Source organism: Cervus canadensis, chromosome 5, assembly GCF_019320065.1.
Source record: "Cervus canadensis isolate Bull #8, Minnesota chromosome 5, ASM1932006v1, whole genome shotgun sequence".
NCBI classification, from domain to species: domain Eukaryota; kingdom Metazoa; phylum Chordata; class Mammalia; order Artiodactyla; family Cervidae; genus Cervus; species Cervus canadensis.
The window spans coordinates 80,027,578-80,038,754 of record NC_057390.1 but is presented as its reverse complement, the minus strand read 5'-3'; the positions used below and the strand labels follow the sequence as shown (position 1 = coordinate 80,038,754).

The following is an 11,177-nucleotide window of genomic DNA, read 5'->3' as shown; positions in this document are numbered from 1 at the left end:
GGGCATTGTAAAAGATGGGAGTGGCATGTCACTGTGATTTTAATTTGTATTTCCCCAGAGACTAATGAGTTTAAGAGTCTTATTATGAGCTTGTCACCCTCATCTCATCTCAGTGAAATAGCTGTTCAATTTTTCTCCCATTATTTAAAGTGGGGTCAGGGGCCCATTTCAGCCCATAACAAGAGAAGTATAACTTTATATATATATATAAATATATATATAATAATATACTATATAATATATAATAATAATTATATTATTATTATATATTATATAATATTATGTTATATATAATATTAATATAATATATTATATAACATATAAAATATAATAATTATATTATATGATATATAATAATATATAAAATATAATAATTATATTATATAATATATAATAATATATATAATAAATATATATATTTATATATATAAAGTCACCATCTAAGCAACACCATAAAACAACACCTACAGGTGTCATATGTAGAGAATTTGCTTTCTGTTTATTTGTAGGGAGATGTGATTTTTAGAGTCCTGAGCGCACCATCTCATCTCTTTATACGCATGGTTTAGCATTAGGATGAAGGGAAAGGGAGAAAGGCCTTGCTTCTTTTTAAAACAGTTTGACAGAAAATTACAATGCTGTGCAGTTTTTATCATGAGCAGCAATGGCATTAGAGAGAATTCTTTGGAGCCAAATGAACAATTCACTCTATCTAGTATGGGGGTTTTAAACTGAATAGGGTTTGTGTTGGTCTCATTCAGCTGTGCAGTTTGAAAGTTCTTTTTGACAGTTTTATGGCTTACAGCGTACTTTAAAGTTGGTTTTTTTCTCGCTTAATTTGTTGGAGTAATGTCAACTTCCTTTTAGGCTAGGCTGTTATTTCTGCATATGATGCCATCTTCTGAATATACCTGGAGAAACAGACATCAATAACCTTCAAGCCTTAGACGGGTTTATGATTTCAGTTCTCCAGCTGGAGGCCCAGTGGGATAGAGGGGTGAAAGGAAGAAAAGGATGTGTGGAAAACCTATGTAGTCTTTGATCTTTAAACTAATATTTCAGAATAGTCAGAAACTGCTTACATAATAGGGTTTATTTTTCTAAGTAGCCTTTGAAACTGTTGAAACCTTTTTTTCCTTACACAGCTTTTGTTGAGATAGTAAGATATTACTCACCTTTAGTATGTAACTGTATCATTCAAAGATTGTTATCAGTGAATTTTAATGTAAAGCAATTTTTGTGTGTCTGACTTGTCCACTACTTATCTTAGTCTGTTCAGGCTATTTTAACAAAACTACAATAGACTGGGCAGCTGAAACAGCAAACATTTCTTTCTCATAGTTCTGGAGGTTGGGAAGTCAAAGATGAAGGTGCTAGCAGATTATATGTCTGGTAAAAGGCCACTTCTGGACTACAGACTGCCATTTCTCACTGTTTCCTCACACAGATTAAGGGATGACAGAGCTCTCTGGGATCTCTTCATGAAGGTCACTAATCCCATCCATGCAGGGTTTTGCTCTTTCTCCTAATTATCTTCCAAAGTCAGAACCTCCAAATACCAGCACAATATGGGCTAGTTTTCAACATATGAGTTTGAAAGGAGCACACACATTCAGTCTATTGTACTAGGTAGGTTTTGGTTATAATTATTGCTGTTTATTTAATTATTGATGCTTTTGAACTGTGGTGCTGGAGAAGAGTCTTTAGAGTCCCTTGGACTGCAAGGAGATCAAACCAGTCAATCCTAAAGCAAGTTAATCCTGAATACTCATTGGAGAGACTGATGCTGAAGCTTAAGCTCCAATACTTTGGCCACCTGATGCAAAGAGCCAATACACTGGAAAAGTTGCTGATACTGGGAAAGATTGAAGGCAGGAGAAGAAGGGGACAACAGAGGACGAGATGATTGGATGTCATAACTGACTCAATGGACATGTGTTTAAGCAAGCTCCATGAGTTGGTGAAGGACAGTGAACCCCATCCTGGCATGCTGCAGTTTATGGGGTCACAGAGAGTCAGACATGACTGAGTGACTGAATGACAACAAAAATTGTTGCTATAATAATAGAAGGCCCTGTGACTAAGAATAAATAAGACCCAGGAAATCTAGAATTGAAAGTTTGGTGATCAGACAAATTCACTTCAGATAAGGATCACCTCTTGTTCTGTCTGCATTCCACATGGAGAAGAGAGAAGTCCCCCATCCTGGTAGGGGTATACACAACTGCCTCTATGTCTGAGAATAGTGCTTCCATTTGGGAATTTCTTCCCTGTGTTTCTCAGAAAATGCATTTCTAAATCTCAAATCCTGAGGAACATCAGTTCAGAAATTGTAAAAAAAAAAAAAAATCTCCAAAATTTTAAAAATTCACCAAGAACTTCCATATGTTCAAATTGGATTTAGAAAAGGCAGAGGAACCAGAGATCAAATTGCTAACATTGCTAACATAGAAAAAGCAAGAGAATTCCAGAAAGACATCTACTTCTGCTATATTGGCTATGATAAATCCTTTGACTGTGTGGATCAAATCAAACTGTGGAAAATTCTTGAAGATATGGGAATAGCAGACCACCTTACCTACCTCCTGAGAAACCTGTATGCAGGTGAGGAAGCAACAGTTAGAACTGGACATGGAACAATGGACTGGTTCCAAGTTGGAAAAGGAGTAAGTCAAGGCTGTATGTTGTCACCTTGCTTATTTAACTTAAATGCAGTGTACATCATATGAAATGCCAGCTGGATGAAGCAGAAGCTGGAATCAAGAATCTGGGAGAAATATCAATAACCTCAGATATGCAGACACCATCCTAATGGAAGAAAGTGAAAAGGAACTAAAGAGCCTCAATGAAGGTGAAAGAGGAGAGTGAAAAACCTGGCTTAAAAACTCAACATTCTAAAAGCAAAGATCATGGCAGTTGGCCCCATCCCTTCATGGCAAATTGATGGGGAAACAGTAGCAGACTTTATTTTGGGAGTGGAAGGGCTCCAAAATCAATGCAGATGGTGACTGCAGCCATGAAATTAAAAGATGCTTGCTCCTTGGAAGAAAAGCTATGACCAACCTAGATAGTGTATTAAAAAGCAGAGACATTACTTTGCCAACAAAGTTCCATCTAGTTAAAGCTATGGTTTTTCCAGTAGTCATGTATGGATGTGAGTGTTGCACCATAAAGGAGGCTGAACACTGAAGAACTGATGCTTTTGAGCTGTGGTGTTGGAGAAGACTCGAGAGTTCATCAGACTTCAAGGAGATCAAGTCAGTCAATCCTAAAGGAAATCAACTCTGAATAGTCATTGGAAGGACTGATGCTTAAGCTGCAATACTTTGGCCACCTGATTCAAAGAGCAGACTCATTAGAAAAGACCCTGAGCTGGGGAAGATTGAAGGCAAGAGAAGGGGACAATAGAGGATGAGATGGTTGCACGGCATCACCAGTCAATGGATGTGAGTTTGAGCAAGCTCTGGGAGTTGGTGATGGACAGGGAAGCCTGGTGTGCTGAAGTCCATGGGGTCACAAAAGTTAGACATGACTGAGCAACTGAACACAACGAGAACACAGAAATATTAATGCTTTGAAGGAATTGCTGACGTCAAATCAAAAGTATTAAGAGCTACATGCTAAGTCAAAGGTTAAGGTTGATATTTCTCAGAACAAGGACAAGAGCACATGAGAGAAGTGGTCATGATTTAGTCCAGGCAACAATAAACTTTTCTGTAAATGGCCGGACAGTAAAGAGTGTAAGTTATGGTCCTTGCAAGAGCAGCTATTCAACTGTGTCTTTGCATCTAGACATATGCAATTGAATAGACATAGCTTTGTTTCAGCAAAAACTTATTTATGAACATTAAACTTTGAGCTTTATATGAATTTTAAGCATCATGACATACTACTTTTTTAAATTTCTCAGCCATTTAAAAATGTGAAGATATTCTTAGCCTGTGGAGCATACAAAATGGGGCGGGGGTGAGGAACACATAATAGGCCAATATCTGATCTGCTTAATCTTTCTGTTGCCATGTTCGAAGTGGGAGTTCCAGCTATAAGTGCTGCAAACAGTGAGTCATTTTTGCAAATAAAATACATACACAAATAATTTATGTATATATCTTTAAATAAATTCTATAAGTGATGTTTCAAAAAGCTACAAGTTTGGAATCAAAATAAGTCCTTAAATTGACAGTTTTGACATATAATTCTGTGAGATGTTGTTAACTATGCTAGAAAATCTAAATGCTAAATTGTTCCTAAGCTCCCCAGTCAAATGTCACCCAACCACCCAAATGTGTTCTCTACATTTTTTTTCAGAGAATGAGTCTTCAAATTTGCTGTCAATAGCATTCTTTGTAAATACATCAACAAAAGAAATACAAAGATTATATGAGCTTCTTTATGAAATGATCTAAAGTAAAGTATTTCCTGGTAGCTCAGATGGTAAAGAATCTGCCTACAATGCAGGAGAGCTGGGTTTGATTCCTGGGTCAGGAAGATTCCTTGGAGAAGGAAATGGCAACCAGCTCCATTATTCTTGCCTGGAGGATCCCATGGACAGAGAAGCCTGGCAGGCTACAGTCCATGAGGTCACAGAGTTAGACAGGAATGAGCTACTAACACTTTCACTTTCAAAGCAAGGTCAGAAACTGGTCAAAATGTGTATTAACAAAAGCAATACTCATTTTGGTAGTGGCAACTGAAGAAAAATTCACAACATAAAGTTATGAGTTAAGTTTTATTCAGGGACCTTACTGAAAACTATAGCCCTGGAGTTCGTTTCTCAGATAACTCAGGAATTGCCTGAAGAAGAGGTAAAAGAGGAGCCACTATATATAGGAGTTTTTTGCTGGGGAAAAAAGTAAAAATATTACTGAAAATCACAAATTAAATAGACATCTCAAGTTAATGACTTTAGCATTTCTCTATGTATGGGAAGATGCAAGAATCATTGAAGTGTTGGACTGGACAGTCTGAGTTGGAATCCTGCTTCTATACCTGCCCATTATAAGATTTTGAAAAATTAATAAAGTTTGTTAATCCTCAATTTATTCTCATGTGAATGGTGATATTGAGAATGCCTACTTGCCAACTCCACAGGTTATATACAGAAAAACCAAAGAGTGTAAAGTGCCATAGGATGTATTATCTACAGAAAGGCTTTAAAGAGTTTTGACAAAAAGTACCATAAACAATTATAAAGGCAATATGTAATGCAAAGTGATGGCTCTGGAAGAGACATACAGATATTCTTCTGGAAACTCAGAACTTGGAATGATTGATTTTGCCTAGATGAATTAGCAAAGGTTTTATTGAGTAGAGGAACACAAAAAAGAGACAGGAATTTCATCAGTTAGAAAGAACAGCCAAATTAGAGAAACTGCCCATTCCAGCAGGATGTAAACTCCAGGACAGAGATATAGACTCTGAATCTTGGTACTGAGCTTGTTAGACATTTAAGACTTATTATATTGAATTAAATTGGCTTCCAGGAATTTAAAATAATTAAATGTTCCCCCAAACTGTGAATACTTCAGTGTGAATAGAGAATGTAATCTTCAAGAAGTAGGAGATGAGGCTGGAGAGTTATTTTAAAGAATTTAATCTTATTTTATACTACAGGCCAGTACCATCAAAATTACTTTTATTCCCCAAAGCACATATACTTAACACCAACCAAAGAATGGCCAAAATAAATAGTTTTAAGAAAGTTCTCTAGAGAGACATGTGAGGGTTTTGAATTGAATACAAACTTGATCAGATTTTTTATCTTTCATTAAAAACATGGCTTCATGACATCTACATCTTGGGGTACATAATCTTTCCTTTTATTAATTTAATTTGGTATATTTAAAATATTACTCAAAGAAATATCTAATTCCATAGTATACAAAACAGCAATCAGAGAAGTAAACTAAATAAAGGAATCCAAATTGAAAAAGAAGTAAAGCTTTCACTGTTTGCAGATGACATGTACTATACATAGAAAATCCTAAAGATACTAGAAGGAAACTAGTAGAGTTCATCAATGAATTAGGTAAAGTTCCTGGATATAAAAACTAATATGCAAAAATATGTGGCATTTCTATATACCAACCACACAATATCAGAAAGAGAAAGTAAAAAAACAATCTCACTTACTATCATATTAAAAAAAAGGTCAATACATGAAACAGGGCACTCAAAGCTGGTGCACTGGGACAACCCAGAGGGGTAGGATAGGGAGGGAGATGGAGCAGGGTTTGGGAGGGGTGACACATGGACACCTGTGGCTGATTCATGTCAATGTATGGCAAAAACCACCACAATATTGTAAAGTAATTAGCCCCCACTTACAATAAATTAACTTTAAAAAAAACTAAAAAATTTGAGCTCCCCCCAAAAAAATCTAGGAATAAACCTAGCTGAGAGGCAAAAGACATGTATTCTGCAAACTGTAAGATGATGATTAAAGAAGCTGAAGACAACACGAACAGATGGAAAGATATACTGTGTTCTTGGATTGGAAGAATCAATATTGTTGAAATGACCCTACTATCAAGAGCAATCTGTAGATTCAATGCAGTCCCTATGAAAATATCAATATTTTTTATGTACCTAGGACAAATTTTTTTAAAATTTGTAAGTAAACACAAAAGACCTCGAGTAGCCAAAGTAATCTTGAGGAAGAAAAATGGAGCTGGAGGATTCACACTCTCTGACTTCACACTACAAAGCTACAGCATGGTACTGGCACAAAACAGCCAAATAGATCAATAGGACGGTATAGAAAGTCCAGAAAAAGACCCATGTACTAGGATCAATTAATCTAAAACAAAGGAGGCAAGACTATACATTGGAGAAAAGACAGTCTCTTAAATAAGTGGTGCTCAGAAAACTAGACAGATATATGTAAAAGAATAAAGTTACAACATACTCTAACACCATATACAAATTAAACTCAAAATGCATTAAGGATCTAAAGGAAGATAGGTTACTAGAGGAAAATATAGGAAGAACACTTTTTGATATAAATTGTAGCAATGTATATTTTTTTGGATTCATCTCTTAAAATGATGGAAATAAAAACAAAAATAAACAAATAGGATCTAATTAAACTTAAAAGCTTTTGCATATCAAAGGAAACCATAAACAAAATGAAAAGACAACCTGTGGACTGGGAGAAAATATTTGCAAACAATGCTACTGACAAGGGATTAATATCCAAAATATACAAACAGCTCATACAGCTTAATATTAAAAAAGCAAACAACCCAATCAAAAAATGGGCATAAGACCTAACAGACATTCTTCCAAAAAATATATACAGAAGGCCAAAAAGCACATGAAAAGATGCTTAAGAAAAATGCAAATCAAAACTACAGTGAGGTTCATGTTACACCAGTCAAAATTGCTGTCATTAAAAAGTCTATAAATAATAAGTGTTGGAGAAGGTATGGAGGAAAAGGAACCCTCCCATACTGTTAATGGAAATGCAAATTGGTACAGCCACTATGGAGAACAGTATGGAGGTTTGTTCAAAACAAAACAAACAGAAAGTTACTTTATGATCCTACAATCCCAGTATTGGGTATATAACTGGAGAAAACTTTAATTCAAAAAGATACATGCACCCTAATCTTCAGAACTGCGGTATTTACAATAGCCAAGACATGAAGCAGCCATATACAGCAACATGGATGGACCTAGAGATTATCACACTAAGTGAAGAGGGTCAGACAGAAAGACAAATGTCATATGATATTGCTTACACGTGTAATCTAAAAAAAAAAATGATACAAATGAACTTATTTACAAAACAGAAATAGACTCATAGACATAGAAAACAAACTTATGGTTACCAAAGAGGATAGTGTGGAGGTAGAGAGTTTGGAATTAACATATACACACTATTACATATAAAATAGGTAAACAACAAGGGCCTACAATATAGCACAGGGAACTATATTCAATATCTTCCAACAAGCTATAATGGAAAAGAATCTGAGAAATAATATATGTTTATGTGTGTTTGTGTGTGTGTGTGTATAACAGAATCACTTTGCTGCACACTTGAAACTAATACAACCTTGCAAGTTAACTATGCTTCAATAAAAATTGTTAAAAACATAGTATGCAAAGTTATTATAAGTCAATTTGTAATGAAAAATCTTGAATATATTCAAACCCACAGCTTTGTTTTTTGGCTTTAATTTATTGTATTTAAAAGTCTCTACTCAGGTTGGTTGTGTAAAAATGAACAAAGACCAACCAAACAAGAACAGAGGCTGTTTATTCAGGGCTTGCTGTAGTAAGAGTCAGCCAACACCATACTTGCATTAGAGGCTCATAGGCAACAAAAGAGTGAGATAACTTGATGCTGGACAAAGGTCAAGATTACAGATGCCTTGATTGGAGGTTTTTGGCATGGAGTAGCTGGAGGTGGGCAGCAGGATATCTTAGCGATCAATTTGAGTCTTGAAAACCAGGGCAAATAAAATAGGGACATAGGTGTCATTGACTCAGTTCTCACATTTTGGCACTGATTGCTGATTGTGGTTTGGATTCCTGGACTGGTTGCTGCAAAAGTTCTGGGTCAGAATTTTGCTGTTATATATAATCCAGCCACTGCCATTTGTACATTGACTATCTATTTCACTTCTAATCCCTTCCATGGATGCTAAGCACTTTAGACTCATCAAAACCTTCAAAACTCAATGAAATTTCAATGCTAAATTTATGCTAAAATCATTTTCATATACAGTGATGCTGAAGTAAAAAATCAACTATAACTAAATAATTTGAAAAATCACTCAGTCACTGAACTAGAGAGTGATACACGCTTTAATCTCCTGAATTTTGGGCATATCTCAATGTATATAAAAATATGTGTGTATTTATTTTTCGTCCATCCTAAAGAAGATCAGTCCTGGGTGTTCATTGGAAGGACTGATGCTGTAACTGAAACTCCACTACTTTGGCCACCTCATGAGAAGTGTTGACTCATTGGAAAAGACCCTGATGCTGGGAGGGATTGGGGGCAGGAGGAGAAGGGGACAACAGAAGATGAGATGGCTGGATGGTATCACCAACTCAATGGGCATGAGTTTGAGTAACCTCCGGGAGTTGATGATGGACAGGGAGGCCTGTGTGCTGCGGCGATTCATGGGGTTGCAAAGAGTCGGACACGACTGAGTGACTGAACTGAACTAAACTGATATTTTTCGTCATAAAATTTAATATCACAAAAACTTTTTATTCAGCAAATGCTCCCTTTGTTCATTAGCAATAGACTCATTAAATCATCACAACTAATGCTTTAATTTTTTTCTCTGTTCTTAAAAAATGAATAATAAAGGAGGCAATCAATGCCATTTCTTTCATAGGCAAAACCTAACCTATCACTGGAGACTTTAAATAGTACAATGGGCTTATAACAATACCTTCTGATAAGAATCCAATCACCCTTTTTGAAATATAAGTAAAAAGCAAAAAAAATATACAAAACAGCCATTGATTTAATAATTTGATTAGCTTAGTTCCTTTCTGGGTTTTCTAGGTAGAAAAATGAATTTGTAAAAAAAATTAGGGAAAGCACTCATATAAGTAAAGCAACAGCCCTTGAACCACTGGATATCTAATAATTATAGTCTACTTTAGTCTTCAGTGATTTTAATATTTTTATTTTATTCAGTTTTCAGTGAGTTAAATACTTGTGGTTAATAGGTACATACTGTATTTGGTACTGGATTTATAGAGAGTCGTATGATGAACTGGGGAATGTTTTGAGTAAGATGCCACTTGTGCTTCATTCTATTCAATTAATATTTAGCAACTATCAGAGGTGCTAGGTTATTGTAACATGAGACAGATAATCACCATCACTAGTGTTCTAATGTAATTTTCAATTTGTGTGGATACTTTGTGTGTGTATACCTATAATAGATACAAGATCATGCATTAAAATGTATAATTATACGTTATATTGCAAACCAATCATGTCAAAAAATGTAATTTCAAATCATGTGCTTGGTGAGTGTTTATCCTTTGCCAACTTCTATGCTAGGTGCTGACGAAATGATTATATAGAAGATACAAAGAATTCCTCACAGAGGTAACAGTTAGTGAAGAAGATCTCAAACAAACATACTGAAACATATATGTTAAAGTTGTGTCATGCTTGGATATACAGCGAGGTATTATAAATGTTGACTGAGTTGAATCTTGAGAGAAATTTCCAACACATTAACAAAGGAAGGAATATTTCAGGGAATACTATTCGACCTTTCCTTTAGGTTCATAGATATTTCTCATAACCTTATTATCTTGAAATTTTACAAAGATCTTTAACAATAAACTATCATTCTCAGTAACTGGTATCTTATAAAATTGTGTGTAGAATTTTTTTTTCTAAAACTGAAAAAAATTATATTAAAACAAAGATATTACACCCTCTGTTTCAATTAGGAATAATCACGCCTCAGATAAACCTCATTGGCTACAATACTGTCACTGCGCAAAGCTTATACCCTCTGTTTCAAAGCTCTTCAATGATCACACGTTCATTCCTCTTTGATTAATTCATAGGAAGGAGTTAGAGACAGATGGGATTTATTACCCTGTTGACAGACAGACTTTATTCTGGTCACAGTTAACAAACAAGAATAGAATCTGAAGGTCAACTTCTCATTCCAATTGTGTTCTACCTTGACAAATATTTAAGTTTTATGCCACCTTTGTGACTCAGCCTTTGGTCTTCTAGGTCTCATGGTTTAGAAGTGAGCAGCTTTACAAACAAGTCAGGACAACCACGCTGTGCTGGGTTTAGTCGCTCAGTCATGTCCAACTCTGCAACCCCATGGTCCGTAGCCTGACAGGCTCCTCTGTCCATGGGGATTCTCCAGGCCAGAATACTGCAGTGGGTAGCTGGTCTTTTCTCCAGAGCTTCTTCCCAACCCAGAGATGGAAGTCAGGTCACCTGCACTGCAGGAGGCTTCTTTACTGTCTGAACCACCAGGGAAGATGTGATAATAAAATTTGTACAAAGTATAAAGAAGGGAGAGAATGTTATTTGTAGGCTAGTTGCAAGCAGTCTTAAACTGCTTTTTTATTATCTTAGGTAGGTTCTGAATTACACAGAGAAGTTTGCAAGACAAAGAAAAGGGGAAGACTGTATTCAAGACAGCAATAATAGTGTCTATAAAATC

At 35.5% G+C, this 11,177-nt stretch overlaps 1 pseudogene; it reads right to left on the bottom strand.

Annotated features, from left to right (window-relative positions):
* Nucleotides 1-10,374: 10,374 nt before the first annotated feature.
* LOC122442823 lies at nt 10,375-10,494 on the bottom strand (annotated as a pseudogene).
* Nucleotides 10,495-11,177: the final 683 nt, after the last annotated feature.